Here is a 21,892-nt window from a genome sequence, read left to right as displayed (position 1 = left end):
AAGAGGAAAGGAATTTAGCATGAATTGCACATCCCAGTGCTTTGCTACCAGATCCAGTGTGGCTGTCAACCCAGCATGCCTCTGACAAGGTTCTTCTATAGGGACGTTGTTGTTTCCCCCCTGAAATGCCAGTCCTTGGAAATAAGGGAAATAGTTGTTTTGAAGTAGTTGCATTTCCATGGAGCAATTTGTATTGCTTCTTGATTTATTTCATTTTACGGAATTGAAATATAAGAAGAGCTGTGCTGGATCGGAGGAAAGGGTAACCTAGTTCACCATTCTATAGCCAAAGTAGCCAACAGTGTACCTCAAATGGAAGCCCACAAGCAGGAGATGAGGGCAATAGCACCCTCACGCGTGTGTTCCCCAGAAACTGCATCCTGCCTCTGATCCTGGAGGTAAGCCATCATGGCTAGAAGCTGTTGATGGCCTTATCCTCCATGAATTTGTCTAATTCCCTTTTAAGGCTGTCCAATTTGGAGGCCATCACCACGTCTTGTAGTAGCATATTCCATAATTTTTCTATGTGGTGTGTGAGGAAGTCCTTACTTTTATCTGTACTGAATATCCTACTCTTTCGCTTCATTGGATGACTCTGGGTTCTAGTATTATGAGAAAGGCCTATCCACTTTCTCTACACCGTGCATAATTTTACGCACCTCTATCATGTACTCACCTTCACCCAAAATTCTTGAGGTAGCTTATAAACATCCATAGTGCCATAACCATTAAGCAAGTGCTGCAATATTGGTTGACCACGTTCCTGCCTCCTGGTACCCATCAAGTGCAGTTTTGTTTTCATGGCTATAAACAGAACTGCTATTCTGGTGTCTCACGAAAGAGTTGGCCATCGGTGGTTTCAATGGGTTGCTTGACAATAGTCAATTTATGTTTCTTCTATGGTAGCAAATGGATAGGAGATACCTTCCCCTTTCCTCTCAGGACAGCCTATCCCAACCTGGTGCCTTCCAGATGTGTTGGCCTACACTCCCATCATTCCATGCCATCATCTGGAGGATTCCAGGTTGGACTAGGCAGCAATGGGAAATGCCCCAAAAGCAGAGGAAGAGGAGGGGGGCACCTGAGGCTATCTTGTCCATGAGCCTACGAAATCCGGAGCTGGCATTGTTCCAATAAATATGTGTTCATTCATGTTTGGAAATGTAGGACACTTCGGCAGGATCTGTTGGGGCACAAGACACACAGCATATACAGTTTTTAAACCATTTTCAAAGTGTCATATCCTGCTTGGTGTAGTTCTGGCCTTTATCAAGGGCCAACCTAGGTGTGATATTAAATGTATCATTAGGAACCACATCCATCCATCCCCCCCTGAATTAATAGCACATCAAGGTTCTTCTCCTTAATTAATAGGAGGGACCTGATTTTCATCAGGACCTCAGCATGCAGGGAAGGGGATCTTTGACCTTTTCTGCCCCTGCCATGGTTCTGGTGAAAATTGTCCCCCCTTCTAGTGATGCTGTTATGTTCTGTCCAAAGTATGTTAGAATGAAAGATAAAAGTGGTAAAATAAAAAGTAAACAATATGACCAGATGGTTTAGGAAGCACTCCTATGCTACAATTCCTAGCATTCCCCAGACAGCTACGCAGGCTGGGGAATGCTGGGAGTTATAGGTCTTATTTTCTATCTAAATCTACTTAGGATCATGTCCTTACTCATGTTGAAGGAATAACACAATTACAGTATGTTTAGATGGTGCTTGAGTTTTGAAAAAAGTAAAATAAGCCACTTCGGAACAGCTTTTACCTTATTAATGACATGGAAATTCAGCTTCTGTCTGTCAGAGGCCAGAGCCAGTTAAAAAAGCGGTGACACTGATGTGATCAGATGAATCGTTAGGAGGAATAACGATGGAATGCCCCCTTGTACTGGGGCGGGGGGCAGGGGAGAGGAGAAGGGGGATTGTTTTGGTTGAATCTTTTCAGCTGTGGTTTACTGCCTGGGAATAAGGTATCTCCCATCTTAATATCTGTACTTCTTGTGGGGAGGAGTTGGTGGCGGGGGTGGAGTCGATTTTGGTGCCTTCTCCATTCAGTTGTTTTGAAAAGCAGAGGAATGAATGTGCAGAGGGAAGAGAGGCCTGGCATGAATTGCATTCATTATTTCATTGATTCCTACATAATGAATGGGGGGAGTGGAGGGAGGTCACATGACTCCCTAAAGCAAGGAAGCTCTTGGAGCAATTCCTAACCTCATTATAGTAGCAAGCAAGCGACTAGATTTGTGACAGCGCCGTTGTTCAGTTGCAGATAAAATGGCTGAACTGAAACCGGATCAAACCAGCCCAGCCTCGCAGGGGCTTTCATTTCAATAGCAGTTTTGAGGTGTGATTAGAAATGTGGAGATTCTGTTCATTGAGTTTGAATATGAATAGGATAATACCCAGTGTATTCCTTCCTTAACTTTATCCTCCTTTAAAAGAAAGTTTCATTCAAGTAGTGGAACAAGGTGCTGGTTAGACTTATTTTAAAACAAACCTTTGAGAGCCTGCCTATTGTGTAATAACCAGGTTAGTTCCCTGCAGTGTGCTTCTTACGTTCAATTACTCAGTTATGTGCCTTCAAGTTGGCTTTGACTTATGGCGACCCTATGAATCAGCAGCCTTCTTTCACATCTGCTGTATGCCTCCTTATTCAGATCTTGTAACTGCATGTCTGTATCTTCCTTTACGGAGTCCATCCATCTCTGTGCTTCTTATGTTTTCTTACAGCAAAATACACCATTCTCTGTAGCCCTGTTCAGGCATTCAAAAAGAATGTGCCGAGCTTGGTGAAAGCACGTGCATTGGCCATGCCTCCTGGGCGATGTGTGTTTGGCTCTGAAACATTAAAATGATGCAAAAAGCAACATATAAGTTTAACTGGAAATTATATTTATTTATTTAAAACATTTATATCCCGCCCTATATCATTAAGATTTCAGATAATTTTAATTACCCATGTAGCTGTCTCCACATCTAGAAATTATTTATAAAAACACAGTCCATGCATTCTTAGGTCTCTCTCTCTCTCTCTCTCTCTCTCTCTCTCTCTCTCTCTCTCTCTCTCTCTGTATGTATACTATACACCAATAGGGCTTGTGCCCTTCTATATTTATTTATTTTTATATAATAATTCTTCTATATTCATTTATTTATTACATTTATAGCCTGCCTTTTTTCCTCCAAGGAACCCAAGGCAGCATACATACACTAGGTGACTTTAAACCAGTCACAGACTCTCAGGCCAACCAACCTCACAGGGTTGTTGTGAAGTTAAAATGGAGAGGAGGAGGATTATGTATGCTATCTTGGGTTCCTTGGAGGAAAAAAGGTGGGATATAAATGCAATAATAATAAAATTCTCCTCCTCCTCCTCTCCATTTTATCCTCACAACAAATACCCTGTGAGTTAGGTTGAGCTGAGAGTCTATAACTGGCCCAAAGTCACCCACTGAGTTTCCATGGCCAAGTGGGGATTAGAACTTGGATTTCCCAACTCCAAGTCCAACACTGTAGCCACTACACCACAATGGTTCACCCATTGCCCTACTTATAAACAGTTTTCCTAAATTAATAGTGCTACCAATTTAACACCTAAGTGACCCTTTGTTTCCTCTGTGTTAATTTTATAACACAAAGACAGTGCACAAGTTAATTACACCAGTGCTTTGACATAACCCCATACTGGCTCTCTGCATAGGGTTTCCTCCAGGGTCACAAGAATCTCAGTGACTAGGGCCAAATCCTGTGTAGACTGTAGAGTAGGTGTGGGCAATTTGTGGCCCTCCAGATATTCTGGCCTACAACTCCCATCAGCCTTATCCAACATAGCCAGTGGTGAGGGACAATGGGAGCTGTAGCCAAAACATCTGGGGGGGGGAGCACAAGTTGCCCACTCTGATGTAAAGTGTGGCTAAGATGTGTATTGTTGAGGGGGTGGGGCTAGTCCTACGTATTCCTACTTGCCCCTTCATGTGTTCAGGACCCGTGGATTCCTGACACAAGTCTACACACACACACACACACCTAGAAATGCATGGACTGTGTTTTTAGAAATAATTTCTGGATGTGGAGGACAGCTACCTGGGTAATTTCCAGTTTAAGCTGTATGCTGCTTTTTGCTTCATTTTAACGTTGCTCTTTGCTTTACCACATACAGAATTGGCCCTCTGCGCCTGCCTTTCTCCTTTCCTTTGACCATACAAAGCCTATCGATCTGGAAGATGCTGATTCCATCAAGATATCTATTCTCTCATGTTCTTTAATTCACCTTGGTGTTGGCATTTGTCTTTGAACATTCATGCTACCTGACACATTACTGCAGGGATCGACCAAAGCACCTCCAAACTGGTTGGAGGGGAAAAATACTTTTTTTCTTTTTTACTGTAGAGGTCTGTGGTCCGAGATCAGTGCAGATCATGTACAATGTCCTAGATTCAATACCTGTCACCTGCAGTTAAATGTTCTTAGGTAGTAGACAGTGCTGTGAAAGATGTCTGTCTGAGTTCTAGGGATTTTCTGCATGAGGCTTTTAGTCTGCCGAGACTTCTGCTTTTGGATTCTTTGTGGGATTAAGATCGGATCCTTTACACATGATATTTTTGGTTTTTCTTTTTCTGTCTTTCTGTATGTTCCGTTACACAACCACTAGGTAGTGCTGTGGTGTAGCAGAATGACACAACTACACTAGGGTTTCATACTGCCATTTCCAGATAATTCTGGATTTTCCTCACTAAAAAAAAAAGCTGCAGAAATGGATGCAAAGTACGGGAGAGGACCTGGAGGATGACATCATTGTGTAAAGCACCCACAAACTACTGTGAGTGAGGAATCATGTGCACACACTAAATGCTTCTAAGTATTGTTAGACAAGTGACCTGATTCAGTATAAGACAATTTCATTCTTATGTTCACACTTATCTCAGATGGCACATCATCATCTTTGGGATACTTCTCTGGAATGATAAGCAATATGTCCTCCTGACAACTCAGTCCTTGGAGCAACTCGAATGTAGACTTATGTCCCCTATTAAAGGATCCAAAAGGCATGGGGAGAACTTTCCATTCAGAAGTTCGGTGAACTCAAGTTGAATCCCAATATTTTCCAATTCAATACTTTCTTTAAAACTTTGTGAAGAGCCAACTGTGTTGCTTAGGAGACAGGAAAAGCCCCACTGAATCCACATACTTTTGATGCCCAGAGTCAATCTCCCCGTTATTTACAACTTTTGACCTAGGTAATTGATGTCTTAAGGGAGAGCATTGTTAGAAATCCAAATATGACCTAATTTAGACAGGATATTAGCAATGTGATGGCATTAGAACTAAACCTTAATTGGTGTCATGCTACTTAAATTTTCTGTACTGTGTGAAATTAAAAATAAATATCAAATCTTCTTAATCCACAGTTTAATAAATGGTGGGAAAATGTGTTTCTTGCTGACTTAGAAGCTTTAAAATGTCACACGTTGATACTTACATTGATCAGCAACCAACTTTAAAAGCGTGTATTTTTTTCTGAATTTTCCTACCTGCCTGGCCCAAAGGAGAATGGAAAGGTTGCTAAAGTGTTTTAGTCTCAATCCAGTAAAGACTTAACCACACTTAAGCCTATTGAAATCAATGGCATTAAGTGTGCTTAAGACTGCATTGAATTCTGGCCTCTGTCTATAACTTTTTGTATAACATTAAGGATTTTTTTTTATTTTAAAAAATATCCTAGAGGTTTGCATATATAGTGTATATGTGTAGGCTTCCTTGTGATTCAGAATGAATGGAGGGTAGTGGTTCTTTTTTCACTGGGCCAGTGAATCTGCTCTGGGTTTCAGCGAGAACTCTAAAGGAGTGTATTTATTTAAAACATTTCTATCCAGCCCTATATCATAAGGATCTCAGGGCGGCATACAGTTGTCCAAGGTGCTGAGCTATCTAGTGGCAGAAGATCCAGCCTTTTCCTGGCTATGACCACTTTAAAAGAGTTTCTTTTCATACCAGGATTTCCAGGGGATATCGCAGGAGATGTCCTGGTTGTTGATAACATTATGTAATGGACCTGAAAACTTCCATGAGTGGTCAATCACGAGCCTGCAATGAATCGCTTGTTTAGAGAAGCCCATAGGCTCTTATTCTGCAATGATTCTGCTACCAACAGGGGATTGGTGCAGTGGAGGAAATTTCTGAAACCATGTAGTAAAAACAGCTCCAGTTTGAAAAGGAACTTCAGTTCCAGCCCTCTGTTCATCTTTCTTCTGCTTCCTTTTTCCCCTTCAAAAAGACTACAGATTCAATCTTTATGGCTGTTCTTTCCGTCTCAGATCTCACAGAGGCATCAACCGCCCACTCCTAATTAACTTGACGGGTAACTCAGCAAGGCTGGCTCACCTCAGTTTACCTTGGCCAGAGACCACACAACATACTTTCACAATGGCAGGGATCGCCAAACCTGCAATTGCTGAGAATAGGGAATACATCAGCATTGGCTGGTGAAAGCAGCCATTCAGAAATAACAACTGAGTGAGAGAGCAGAAACAATGGAAGAGGATATTGTGGATGAGAGGCCCGGAACAAATTCATTACTGTCCCCATTAGGAAAGGAAGGCTGGGTTGCCTTCCTGTTTGATACATCATACGGCTGAATGAGATTAAAGGTTTCAATTGATTAATCACCTGGCTTTTAAATAGTTACATTGAAATATATTTGCATTTGCTCACTGTGGGTGCGGTTTTGAAGAAAGGCATATTACCGTTAATAAATAAAGCTCACTAATTTAATAAAACCCACAAATTGTTAGAGGGGAAGTCCATCTTTAGTGTGTTATTTTTGACTTTTGTGGGAATTTGGAGTAGAGAATGTTCCTCTGGAGCATACACCAGAACTAAAATGTTCTGTGCTGTAAGTAAACTAATTTTGCCATTCCATTTTACCGCTCCATTTTATTGTTTTGTTACTCTAGTTGGAAGTTTTAACACTGTGTTTTTAATATTTTTAATAAGGGCTCCTGCAGCTTTAACTGTTGTGATGAAGGAATTTCACCAGGTGCTACATGCATACAAATGACACCTGCTGAAATTCCCTTTTCTATGCAACTGTTAAAGATACAGGAGCCCTGTCCTCCTTTCCACATGATCACCCTAGAAATGTTCAAAGCACTTCTACTGATGTCATTTCAATAATCCTTAACACAAAATTAATATTATTATCCCTGTGTTGCGTGTTGTGGGGGTGGGGCTGAGGCTCAGAGGTCCTGGCTTGTCCAAGGACCTGCAGTGGAATTCTAAGGGCACAATTTTTCTGGGTCTAACTGGAGCACAGTTATTCTGCAAATCATTGAGCATATGGCCCTTTAAGACAGTTGTCACATCTCAGAGAGAGGTGGCCCATAGAGGGGGAAATGATCATGAAGCAGAAAACTAAGCACTGCTTATTAAACAAGAGAGAAAATATGAATGGAAAGGACAACTGAATGAATGGAGGAAGAAACCAATGAATGAATGAAAAAAAATCAATCAATGAATATTACATTTATTCAGTCTTTTTCAACTCAGGCTATCATATCAGACCCTATGTGGAGCAGCTGAAAGGGGAAATTCCAGACAGAAATACATTATCAGGACATATTGAACTGGGTACCACACTGCAAGATTGCATTCTTTGTTCCCTCTTTGTAGGGCAGGGATTTTATAACAGGCTTTCGGTTTAAAACAAAACACCCCTGTAAATATCCCATTAATCAAATTTCCATTACAGTGGGGCTTATTGCACTGCCAGCTTCCTTGTCATTTCCATGGCAACTACATCTCTCATCCATCACCAGACTTTGCTTAACCTTTACCACTTAACCTGTCACATCAATTCATCATTCATGAGCCATACGGTGTGATCCCGAGAGGTGCCTTTTGGGGTTAAATGCTTACCAGATACAAGTGCTTTTTATAGAGTTAGGGCTTGATCCAAAGAGGCCCCACTCAATTCAGTGGGAGTCTTTGCAGATGTTGGGCGTGGAAAACAACAATGGCAAACAGGAATAAATGTCCCTTTAATAGCCAGCTGCAGCAGGAGCACGAGCTGCCAATGTATTCTTCTTTCAAGACACACCCACACAGTTCTAATTTAGGGGCTTGGATGTGCTGTTTATGTGCATTTGTGCTGCTTCCCTGCTTGTTCCCATCGACCAGGCTGGCACATTCTGTGATGCACCAAGCTGAATGCAGCCCACCTACCTGCAACGTGCATGACTGGTTTCCAGATTTCAGTGCAGTGGTACCCTGGGGGAAGAGGCACCAGCCTTTGTCTAGGAACATTTTACGTGCTACTTATTGTGTGAGACATTGCTCAAGTAATCATTCAGGAAGCTGTCCAGTGGTAGGGTGATCATATGGAAAGGAGGACAGGGCTCCTGTATTTTAACAGTTGTATGGAAAAGGGAATTTCAGCAGGGGTCATTTGTGTATATGGGGAACCTGGTGAAATTTCCTCTTCCTCATAACAGTTAAAGCTGCAGGAGCCCTGCCTTGTGTGACTAGATACAAAAGATACAAAGTGTGACTAGATACAAAAGAGGGCAGGGCTCCTGCAACTTTAACTGTTGTGCCGAAGAAGGAACTTCACCAGGTGCTGCAGGCATACAAATGACACCTGTTGGAATTCCCTTTTCTATACAACTCTTAAAGGTGCAGGACATATGGTCACCCTTCCTTTTCTTCCTTTGTTTCTACAGAAGCCAGAGCACATATTTGCTTGCCACAAGGATGGCACTAATGAAAACAACTTCCTGTGTTGACCATGAAGATGTTAGTCATCATGTTGGCTCCCCACCCCCTGCCATTAGCTGGGCATGAAGATTCTCAGACTCTCCATGATGGATGAGCTCTACCCACTAAATGCTTTTTAGATATTATAGGCTGAGTGGGTAGCACTCAGAACAGAGAGTCCATTTTCAGTACAATTACCATGGCAACTGTAAGGTATACCCCAGCCTTAAAAGAAATTTCAGGTCCTAAATCCAACAGAGAGATTAGGGAGTGAACTAGTTTTTCTTTTCGTTTTTTAAATGGTTTTATGAAGCTGTCTTATACTAAGTTGGACCTTTGGGTCATCTTTGCTTAGTATTGTCAAATCTGACTGGAGTTAGCTTTGACTCCAGCCCCTCAAGCAGAGGCTTCTTCTATCACTGCTACTTATGTTCCTTTAATGGGAGGTGACAGGGGTTGAAGCTCAGAGACCTGAAGTCTACCCCTGAACAACGGACTTACCCCAATCCATCATGTAGGAACTATGATTCGGCTAAGAAGAGACATATAGCATTCCTCTTTCTCCCCACAAGTGTAACTGGATGGATAAAACCAAATGCCCAGTCTCAGGAAAAACGAGTTTATTTATTTAGAATGATTTTTAGGGCATTTTTAAAGGTGGGATCCTCTGAAGTAGAGGCGTACAGAGTTTGTTAAATCTCTTCCATCTGTTTTTCACGGATAGTCAAGCATCTTTCATTCATTCATCTGCTAATTAATGAAACTGGTTTTTTTTGTTTTTAATCAGAATTATGTTCTACTTGCACTATGAGTTTCCAAGGTCATCATAGGCATTGATGATCCCAGGTTAGCAGGCACACTCTTTACACCTTGGCCCTTTTGGGCTGCATTAATAGCAGTATAGCTTCCAAATCGTGTGAAATACTCGTTCCCCTCTATTCGGCACTGGTTAGGCCTCATCTTGAGTATTCTGTCCAGTACTGGGCACTGCACTTCAAGAAGGATGCAGACAAGCTGGAAGGGGTTCAGAGGAGGGCAACGAGGATAATCAGTGCTCTGGAAACAAAGCCCTATGAGGAGAGACTGAATGAACTGGGCATCTTTAGCCTGGAGAAGAGAAGACTGAGGGGAGACATGATAGCACTCTTCAAGTACTTGAAAGGTTGTCACACAGAGGAAGTCCAGGATCTCCTCTCGATCATCCCAGAGTGCAGGACACGGAATAATGAGGTCAACTTACAGGAAGCCAGATTCCGGCTGGACATCAGGAAAAACTTCCTGACTGTAAGATCAGTATGACAATGAAACCAATTGCCTGGGGAGGTCATGGGCTCTCCCACACTAGAGGCCTTCAAGAGGTAGCTGGACAGCCGTCTGTCAGGGATGCTTTATGGTGGATTTCTGCATTGAGCAGGGGGTTGGACTCGATGGCTTTACTGTCCCCTTCCAGCTCTACCATTCTATGATTATTATTTTTTAAGTTTGCGTTTTATGATGGTAATTTTATATACTCCTCTGAGTATAAATGATATAAAAGCAGAATATAACCTGAGGGGCATGACTATGGTTCCTTCTTGGGGGCTGTCATGATGAGCTTCTGCACTGCAAATTTTTCACTTCACCTCTAGTAGGTTGTATCCCAACTAGGGATGGGGTAGAATGCATGCACACTTTCAGGCACATTTTTATAATATTATGATGTGGGACAAACTACTTTTAAGACTGAAAAAATTGTTGTGACGAAGAGGAAATTTCACCAGGTTCTCCATATATACAAATGACACCTGCAGAAACTCCCTTTTCAATACAATTGTTAAAGATACAGGAGCCCTGTCCTCCTTTTCATATGGTCACCCTACCTTAGTTACTGGCAATATGAACGTTAAGCTAAAATAGGCTCTTATTTTGGGTATTTGGGTGCCTTTGGCCCTACCTCCTTTCCTTTGACCCTGCGAATCGCTGGAATGCAGCCCCTGAGAATTCAGACCTCAGGATGAAAGAGGTTCACCACCACTGGTCTAGAAAGAGCAGTGATAGAGAGGGAGACAGACAGAGACAGACAGAGACAGCTTTGTTATGCTGTAGTTCAGTGTTGTACCTTCAAGTTAAAGGTGCTTCCTGCACCTGAAAGGGTGGAAGGCGAGTGGCCTATAGAACACAGAACTAGAATGGCTCAGCTAAAAACTTTTCTTTTTTCTAAAGCTTTTAAAACTTGATTTTGTTCTTACTTTATACTGCTAGTTTTACTCTACCCTGTGCCTGTTTGGTGCATTCTCTTCCTTTTCTAATTGTTTTATTATGATTCTATTAGTATGTAAGCCTATGTGGCAGGGTTTTGCTATTTTATTGTTTTACTCTGTACAGCACCATGTACACTGATGGTGCTATATAAATAAATAAATAAATAATAGCTGGCCCATTAAGTTTAGGACTCTTCCACTTACAACCTGTCCCACCATTCTCCTTTTAAATCCAGGAAGGGAACTTTCTTCTTTCCCTTCCAAACATTCTGGAACCTACATGTGAATGCAAAACAACAACAACAAAAAACACAGTCCAGTGTGATGATATTTTAACATTCAGGAAATCATCTCCTCGTTCATTTCCCGTGATGTGGGCTTCTCTCTCATATCTGTACTCTTTCTCTACAGCTGGGAGGCAGCCTGGTGCGCTCCAGATGTTTTGGACTACAGTACCCATGAAACCTGACCATTGGTCATGCTTGCTAGGACTTATGACTGTAGTCCAAAACACCTGGAGGGTGCCAGGGTGCCTGAAGCCTTGCGTCAGGGTAAGGACAGAGGGAGACAGTTGAACCATCCACACAGTTCGTGTCTTGCAGCCAGCTGCCAGCCCGGCCCTTCCTTTTTCATGCATTGAGCATAAGTTCTAGTCACCATATCTTCTTTGCCTTTATGAAGGAATTAGAACATGGACCTTTGGAGCATGAGGCTCAGGTGGTAGGCGGCTTCCTGTGTACTGACCCACAGATGTTGTGTGACATGAACTTCCCCTTCCCAGTGACTCACGCAGTGCCAGCCCTCATACTTTGCTGTGGTTTTGCTTTTTTAGAACGCGGGTCTCAGCTTCATCAGCCCACACATATGCTATTTGAAAAAGCAAAATACAACGTAAGCTTCCGCAGCAATTTATTCTATCCTGACCCCAGTGCAGTTTTCCTCGTACATATCCGTGGTGTTCTTTTTCCCAATCAGCCAGGAGTTATTGGGAGGATAGCAGCTCCCAGACACGAGGCAGCAAAGCATTTAATTACTGTCATTTGGGGATACAATGGCAGGCTTGCCTCTGGGGTTTGCCTTTTCATGGTGTGTGTGAGACAGCACGGGAAGAGCAAACACCCCCGCCTTGTCATTTGTTGCCCTTTTCTTCCCTTTACTTGCCACACTTCCTTGCTGACTATTAATAGGCATCACTGTTGTTTATAACAGTAGCACTCTAGAAAATGGTTGTTCCCTCACTATTTAAACCGGCTGATGTTTCTAAGGCTCTTTTATCTATCAGCTTTATTAACCATTAGTTTTGGTGTTACCTAAATCTCGGCTTTGGACCAACTCCTTGACACCCGAATTCTGGGGGTTTAACCCAAATCTGGATTGGGGAGTAATAGCCGCCCCCACCCAACTTTTTAGTGTGGTTCTCCACCCATGATGCCAACACTTTTCACAAATTAAAAACAGCAGTGTGGTACCCAACAATATTAAAAGAAGGGGCTGAAAGCGGACAGAATTGTGGCAAGAATCTCCTGCATCCAATGCAACTTGGCCCTGGTATGTGGTCCTGTGCTGGGACATTAGAAAAACATGAGGGTGTTATTTAGTAAAAAAAAAAGAGAGAGAGAGAGAGAGAGAGAGAAAGAGAGAGAGATGGGATCACTCAATGGTGAGGAAAGGGCCATGATTAAGGAGGTCTACCGACTACAGGAATATTTTAGTCATATAGTTGAAAACAAAGATGTGGGGTAGAAGAAATAGCCATATCATGAACCTGTGACCTGCTTAGTCTTGTTGTACAATAGTCTCAAAAGGGACCAAACTGATGACTGCTTAGAAACAAAAGTGAACGTCTGTCTCACAGGCTCTGGTGATTAGTATAAGATTAACATGAGCTGTTATAAGCTCCCTGCTTCCTCTTTCCCACCTATGATGCCAACATGAACCCAAACCAAAGAACAATCGTTGAAAGCTGCTCAGAAATTCAGCACAGTCATAAACTTGCCCATGCGTTTCACCCTTTGAATTCCACGGGGAAAAAAGAGTGATCAGGTTCTGTGCCGGGCTGGTCCTGGCTCTTCCACTTCCACGACCAGGAAAGAGCAAAAGCAGACTGCAGCAGCTTCTGTGAGGCAAGTTCTGCCCAACTAGCAAGTGAGGAGGAGTGAGGGGAGGAGAAATAAGCAAATAGGTGGTCAGACTGGTTGGACTGTAACTCCCATCATCTCTAGCCAGCACGGCCATTGACCATGTTGCCTGTTGATGGGACTTGTAGTCCTGACACATCTGGAGGACACCAGAATGGGGAAGGCTGAAATGGGGGTTCATTTGCCTCCCTATAGCACTCCCTATGCCAGTGGTATGCTAAATGCATATATAACAAATTCTTGCTGCTATCCGTTGAGCCACTCTTCATAAATAAATAAATAAACAAACAAACAAACTCCTTTGATCAATGCTCTATAAAAGGTTTTTAAAATGTGCAGATGTGGCTATAATGTTTATGCACATTAATGTGTTTGGGGTTTCATAAACGAAGCAAATATCCAGTGGATACAGTATTTCTCTGTCCAGAACTTTAAGGTTTGAAGGATCAGGAGTTTGTTTTATAAAAATGCCAAATATAGTTTCATTTATCATACCACCTGGAGGGGGATCATTCTGTTTTGCACTCAGTGAAGCCATCAGCCTTCAAAAGCAGTGGCATGTAGAGCAGTTGAGTTGATATCAAACCCGGCCTGATTAAAGGATAGAGAAAGCGAAAAGATAAAAGCAGCATGTTGAGCTATAAAAAGTTTAGTCTTCTTGACTAAGGCTTCATTCACAGATTCACCCAGCCATGGGGAACTTCTTTCCCATAGAGTGATCCATACACCCCTGTGGTGGCTGAGAGTACCACAAATGCATGAGTAAGGCCAATTGCATCAATCTTATTCAGTTGGTACCCACTTGGGAGGATGCCGACTGGGCATAAAAAGCCCTCACACTTGGTCCCACCCATGTCAGGTAGAATTTGTACACATATTGCAGCTGTGCATAACAGCATTGCAGGAAAATGGCTTCCACAAGGCTGAATGTGTGAAAGAAACCTAGTCTTTAATTGTGATTAAGGCTGTAACTAGGAAGCAGGTCTTGTTGAGCTGAGTGGGAATGACCTCTGAATCAATACATATCAAATTGGATTGCAAGTCCCAGCATTCCCAGCCAGCATAGCTGAGAATGATGGCAGTTGTAGTCCAACATAACTGGAGGCCCCGCATTGGAAAAGGCATAGCGTTACCTGTTCCATTGCTTCAACATGGAACAACAGCCTGACCATATATGCCTGCACATAGTCCTAGGTAAGTGCATATGGGATACAGGCACTGCCTTTGGCACAACTAACTTTGTATTGGATTGTTCCCAAAGGGTAGTACATAGGAAAGAATGGAATGGGAGAATATTATTTTATTTATTTATTACATTTATATACCGCCCCATAGCCGAAGCTCTCAGGGTGGTTTACAAAGATTAAAACAGTGAACATTAAAAACAAATATACAAAATTTAAAACCATAAAAGGCATAAAAACAATATCCATTTAAAACAACTATTCTGGGTCCAGTTAAAAAAAAAACCTCAGCATATGCTGTTAAGTGCCTGGGAGAAGAGGAAAGTCTTGACCTGGCACCAAAAAGAGAACAATGTTGGCGCCAGGTGAGCCTCGTTGGGGAGATTGTTCCATAATTGGGGGGCCACCACTGAAAAGGCCCCCTCCCTTGTTACATTTAGTTCTAATCTTCCATAATATATATATTTTTAAACCCCACTGACTTGAGTAGGGACATAATATCACCCCCAAAGATAAACAAGACAATAAACATGAGAAAAGGAAACTGGGCATGCAATAGAGGATTCCTTACTTTTCCTTGAAAAAAATACCTTTACAAATGACAATCAAAGCACTATTGTTTTACAAAACAATGAACATGGGTCCTAGAATTTAATCGTACTGGATTTTTGCATGATCTCTTATGCTCAGATCTTTTCAATAAACAATCGTTTGCTGATCTGTAGCTTATCTCATTTATGCAAAGAGTGCAGCATTTTGCTCTGTGTGCAACTCTATGCACAATAGCCAGAACATGACACAAGATAAGGGAGAAATGAATGCTTGGCCCTTTGGAAGCTTCTCGGGTCTTCAGGTCTATTCACCATCAGTTTAAAAAAAGGTAATCAAACTATTAAAATCTCCTAGGCTTCTGTGAACAAGCCAACTGGAGCTGGATGGAAAGCATAAGATTTATGCTTTTGCCAGTGGCCATGCTTCTGTGGAATAAGTGAAAAAAGAGCAGAAACAGAGGCCAGTGAATTCCCATTTCATTGAAGAAATCAAAGGCTTGTTCACATTCTAATTCACAATATGAATACAATAACATGTAGGCAAGAAGAAGAATTATATAATTTGGGCAGCCATTTTATAGGATAGAGATAAGTTTACTGAAGTTAATTACAACAGTTCTGTAATTAATGTGCAGTAACATATCAAATGAGTTTGTGTTGCTAGATACTCTGAATGTTATTGTTGATTACCACACTCATTCCCTTATTTATTACCATTATCATTTACCAGCATTCACATGTAATTACATGGATTTGATTTATTAGTTTAATTTTAAGTATTTTAGGCTGCCCATCCTGACAAAGTCCTCTCAAAGCAGAATACAAAAATATAAACCCTAACACTGAAATGTCATTAAAACTATTAAAATTACAAGGATCCAAAGATGAAGCAAACATCTTTACAATTATACTGTCTTTTACCAAATAAATAAATAAATAAATAATTTATGGTACTAGCTGTCATTAATCCTGGTGGTAAAATATTCCATGTCAGTAATACTTGGGACTGCCCTGGAAGAAGATTCAGACGAAATCTCCATGTAGCATGTTATATAGCATATAAACAACAAAATAACAAAAATTTCTTATGATGATCACACCCAGTGCTGGCTCCAGGTTTTGGAGGGCCCTTGGGAAAGAAACCCTTTTGCACCACCATTGTCACCAGTTGCTATTGCTCCTCATCCTCTTTCATGTCTTTGCTACCACAGGCTTGCTTCCGAAGGCAGAGAGGGGCTGAGTTCGGACGACACGCTAATCAATGGTTGTTTCTCATTCTGTTCCTATTACTCCCCCACAGTTGGTTAGCTTGTCGTCCGAACTCAGCCAGGCAGTGAGCAAATAGGCAGTGGCATCTACCACCGCTACCATGGTTTGGGCCAGACTGAGAGGCAGGTGAATAAGCAGGTTGCCATGGTGAAGAGAAAGAACAACTTCAGGGGGTTCTCATCAGTGGGGCCCTGTTGGAATTTGGACCCTCAGTAGGTGCCCAACCATGCCTACCCTTGATGCTGGCCTTGATCCCATCCGTCCATCTAAGGGATGGAGGCAGGAGGGAGAGCCCAGTTTTTGCCATGCCTTTAACAGCACTCTTACTCTGCATGCTAATTAACTGCATTTTACTGCATCTTTTTGCACTCCCTCCCATCTATTTGCACTGACCACAACCTATATTGGTTTTATAGGGTGATCCTTTTGGTATGATGTGCTTGGATACATGTGCTTGGACAACAACAGAATGAAATTTAATAGGGATAAATGCCAAGTTCTACATTTAGGGAATAGAAACCAAAGGCACAGTTACAAGATGGGGGACACTTGGCTCAGCAATACTACAAACGAGAAAGATCTTGGAATTGTTGTAGATCGCAAGCTGAATATGAGCCAACAGTGCGATATGGCTGCAAGAAAGGCAAATGCTATTTTGGGCTGCATTAATAGAAGTATAGCTTCCAAATCACGTGAGGTACTGGTTCCTCTCCATTCAGCCCTGGTTAGGCCTCATCTAGAGCATTGCGTCCAGTTCTGGGCTCCACAATTCAAGAAGGATGCAGACAAGCTGGAGCGTGTTTAGAAGAGGGCAACCAGGATGATCAGAGGTCTAGAAACAAAGCCCTATGAACAGAGACTGAAAGAACTGGGCATGTTTAGTCTGGAGAAGAGAAGATTGAGGGGAGACATGATAGCACTCTTCAAATACTTAAAAGAAATGTGGACGAAGTGCTTGGAGTGGTGTGGCTGACTGCTGATATCCTTGACCCTTGCCCATCTTGGCTACTGACAACTATCCGGGAGAGATTTACTAGATGGGGCCAAGAAGTAATTCATGCCTCTTTATGAGATGGGGTGGTCCTAGCCATCTTGAAAGAAGCAGTTGTGTAAGAAATCTTCTTTGGACCCAGGAGATCTTGATAACTATTGCTAAGCTGCTAGTATCCTCTTTTGGAGCAAGACCTCAGAGAAGATAGTGGTGACTCAACTCTTTTGGATGACATGAATTATTTGGATCCATTTCAATTTGGGTTTAGGCCTTGTTTTAACCTAGATTTAGGCCTGCCTTCCAGTATGCATGCAGTTCCCTCTCCCCCCTCCACTACTCTTTAGTACGATCACATATGAATTACATCAATATGTTCCAGGGTTTGGATTTATGACCTTTTGGCTTTTTCTTCTTCTGGCAGGCTATTCCTTCCAAAAGATTGACATTTGGTTGGTTACAGGGAGAGGGGAGGAGAGGGTTGGCCAACAAATCACAGCACAGATCTGTTAAAAGAAACATTTTGGAGATGTTGGCCGGTGGCTTTGCTTGGGTTGCCAAGCATGAGGCAAAAGGTAGTCTGAGTGCTTCTCCCCTCCATTAATAGATACTTAAGCAAAAAACAAACTTAGTTTACAGTTCTGAGTTTATTTTGTGGCTTTGCACTCATCCCCCTCCCACCCCCAACTTTAATTGATTTAACAGATCTCTCTTCTCTGCCTTATTCCTCCCATCGAGTGTGTTCAGAGCTGGAGAGCTGGAGCTGAGGAACATAATCATAACATTCCCAAGGGTACGTATTCAAAACTAGTCACACTGCAATCATATACAAGTCTGCTCAAAAGTAAGTCCCACGGAGTTCAATGAGGCCTGGGTGGCACAGGGGAGGAGCACATCCTAATCCCCCTCATTTATGATCATGGCCTCAGACACAGTGAAAACTGTGCCAGGATGGTCCCTGATGTAAATAATTCCCCTCCCATTGACTCTAATGGGAGAGAAAAAGATAAAATAAAGGTTGCTCCCCCACACCTACTGCTACATTTCTACCCCCCACCCCATCTGAACTTAGGATGGCTTAGAAGCCGCGGGCATTCTCCAGACGTAGTTATGCATGGATTCCCCCACCCACCCCCAGCACTAGACATGTGACTGCGTGATCCTATGACCACTTATTGAATTAAGTAAGATTTATGAGTAAATATATATCCACCATTTTTTCACTGTTAAAAATAGGGCCACTGCTTTTCTTAGAATATTGTTATTGTTGTGTTTTAATGCATTAATCAAGTTGTATTTATGATTGTAAGCTGCCTTGAGTGCTGGTTTTTTTTTTGGGGGGGGTTACAAATCAGATAAATAAATTGACCAAGTTCTCTCCCCCCACCCCATTATACATGGTGGAAAGCTCTTCTCTACATGCCATATGAGTGATCAAATTGTTTAATTTCACAATGGATTGGATTGCATTTATTATGGAACTATTGCCATACACCCTCCATTCTGCAACTTTGTGTGTGTGTGTGTGTGTGTGTGTGTGTGTGTGTGTGGCCGTGCCATGTGTGGCAGTTAAGCAGAGCTTACATTTTGTGTCCATGTACATGCCTGTGTGCTTGAGATAAAGTGCATGTACACTCTCCCCTTCATAGATTTAATTTCTTAATACTTTGGTCCACTCTGACAGGCCTTTAAAGAACTGAAGCCCATAAGCATGTGTGCACACTTACATGTGCTTTAAATGGCACCCCCAACAACTCCCCAAAGGGCAAAATTAGGAGAAAAGACAGACACTGATGAAAGATCACTGCAGACAAGTTTTCTAAAACACCCACGCACCCACTGCCTCAGACAGCCTCCTGAATGGGTTACTTTTTTGTAAGGTTCTCAGAAAGCCTGCAAGGGAAACCACCTTTGGAGAACAGTTCTTAATCCAGCTCTGGCTACAATAGTTTTCTTTCCTCCACGATTCACCAATGACTTTGCTCCCCACCCCCTGCCCATCTCATTCAGAAAATCCCAATTAAGCCATATTCAAAACCTCAGGAGACTCTAAAGGGCTGAGCAGGGTGCTAACGAAACAAGGATTAGTAGGTAGCAAAACCATTCCTCCCTACTACCCCTGCATTTTTTAATTTTTTATCTTGCAGAAAGGACATAATGTCCCAAGCAAGCCCCCTGCTTAATTGGATAATATACCAATCCCCGTGGTTCTCATTTGCAACACTGCACTAGGGACAAAGCAGCCATTGGCATCCTGATAGGATATTTATTGAAAATAACTGTGGGAAAGGGATAAACTTATTAATTGCTGACCTGGTAGCAGACCCGTCTCCCCCTTCCCAGTCCCTACCTTGCCAAATAAAAATCTGTTACGTTACTTTAGCAGATTTGAGTGACTGCAAAGATTTCCCATTAGAGTGAACAAGATAATCAGCCTGAGGCTGTGGCCTTGTGGAGGCGGAAAGCTCTTAAGAGCCATTAACACTTTAATTCACACTTCCTTATCCTCTTCCATGTAAGCTTTGATTAATTAGTCAATCCACCTTGATCCCCCTGGGAAAAGGCAGTTCAGCGGAGCTAGGCCTAGTTTAAGCCTAATAGGCCCTTCCTCAGAAAATTTGCTTTGCAAGGCAAGCTGGCCAGGCCAGGCCTGGACAACATGTGTTCTACTAAGCCAAAACATAGTTCCCAGCCATGTATGGTTTCTTGCCTGGGACAACAAAAATAGATTTGTCCAGCATCTAAAACAGGGTTTGGTAACTTCCAGGGATTGGTTGGGTGGCTTCATTGCCCCCCACTGCCGCACTGCTTCCCTCATTGCTGCCCTGCCGCTGTTGTGGCCCAAACATTACGAAGGCATTTCTTATGGTCCAACACTAGGGTGACCATATGGAAAGGAGGACAGGGCTCCTGTATCTTTAACAGTTGCATAGCAAAGGGAATTTCAGCAGGTGTCATTTGTATATATGGAGAACCTGGTGAAATTTCCTCTTCATCACAACAGTTAAAGGTGCAGGAGCTACACGGCAGTGACCAGATTTAAAAGAGGGCAGGGCACCTGCAGCTTTAAGTGTTGTGATGAAGAGGAAATTTCACCAGGTTCCCCATATATACAAATGACACCTGCTGAAATTTCCTTTTCAATACAACTGTTGAAGATATAGGAGACCTGTCCTCCTTTTCATATGGTCACCCTATCCAACAAACTTTTATTGATCGAAAGGAATTCACATTGCAATGGAGAGAAGATGTACCTCTGCCAAGGAGCACTCTTCTCTGAGACTTGCTGGGTTTGTCAGCTGTTTTATTAGCCAGTTCTGGTCACGTAAGCATGAAACAACTAAGCATGTGAAAAGGACACTTGTTGATACTATATGAAGGTCAGCCACTAGTTCTTGCAATTTTTGTGGTCAAGCTAGCTCTTCCCTGTAGCAGGCTGGTTTCTTGGGCAACCAGGTCCGAAAGGGAAATCTGCCCCGGCAGTTAGGAAAAATAGGGAAGTCTACCTCACCTAACTCTTTCAGTCTGCACAAGCGAGATACATGAGTGTGTATGTGTGTGGGGTCTTCAGAGACACAGACGATTTTTAAAAGCTGCTGCTCAGCTATTTAACAATTCCCGATATCTGACCTCTGACCTTTCTATTCCGATTGATCTCATGTCAAAATATGCTTATAGCCATCACACTGCCAAAGTTTGGTGCTGCTGCAGCACCAAGGAGAAATAATCTTCTTTTAAAGCCAAAAGCAGCATTTTGCTGCCAAAATTTGGTGGCGTGCAGGAAAAAGGGGCTATTTTGCTTTAAATTGTGGTGGCAACTTCAACAGCAGGGCTGGGAGCACATGCGGTCAGTGAGGTCTAGAATACAACCACAGTTTGTGTATGTGTGTGTGTAAGGCAAAAAATGGACAGGGTTCCTGTACCATTATCAGTGATGTAGAAGAGGAGAGTTAGGCAGGTGCAACTTTGCATCCCTAATACAAGATGGACCTGCCAAAATATAATCTTCTACAGAGCTACTACAGCCCCAAGAGAATCCTGTCCTCCTCCGTGTCTGAGCACCGGAAAATGGGCCCCATATGTCATGTGTTGCCCAGACCCAAGATAAGAGGCTACAAAAGAGTGGCAGAAAATTCTCTAGGATTTAATTGCATCCTATGTCTCATTCATTTTAGAAGACCGGAAGGGAGAGAGAGGTTGCCAAGGGGTCTGTGCTAGTTCTTTCGCGATCTCTGCATGCCTCTTGCTTCTGGCTGTGTGTTACTGTAGCAACTACTGGGATGCCTCTGCCTGAAAGATTACACCTCAAAAAACAAAACAAAAACCTGTCGGTTTTCACCCTGATTACTGCTTTGCTTTTATTCCTGCTTTACCTTTTTCCTAAATGTTATTTCCTTGGTTACATTAACCCTGAAGCTGCTTTAGAGAAGGGGGACCTAGCCGCCGTGGGCCTTGTCTTATGGATCCCAGTGCACCCTGCAGAGCTCATGGGACAACCTGTTACATATGCAAAAAAGTGTGAGTCTGCCTTTTGCATGGATGTATACAACTGATTTAAAAGTGGGAAATTTACTATTAGAAATGGGTGGAACACTGCTGTCCTTGGCGCATGTACCTGATGTGGAAATCTACATTTAAACAGTTGAATTATGAAGATGTCGAACACTGATCTGTTCTTTTTTTAAGAAAATGATAACTTCTGAATTGTCAAGGCCTCTAGGCCCCATTGCACATTCAGTATCACCCATGGAAATGTGATGGATTCCCT

Source organism: Elgaria multicarinata, chromosome 3 (assembly GCF_023053635.1).
Source record: "Elgaria multicarinata webbii isolate HBS135686 ecotype San Diego chromosome 3, rElgMul1.1.pri, whole genome shotgun sequence".
NCBI classification, from domain to species: Eukaryota; Metazoa; Chordata; class Lepidosauria; order Squamata; family Anguidae; genus Elgaria; species Elgaria multicarinata.
Note: the sequence above shows the minus strand (reverse complement) of the source record.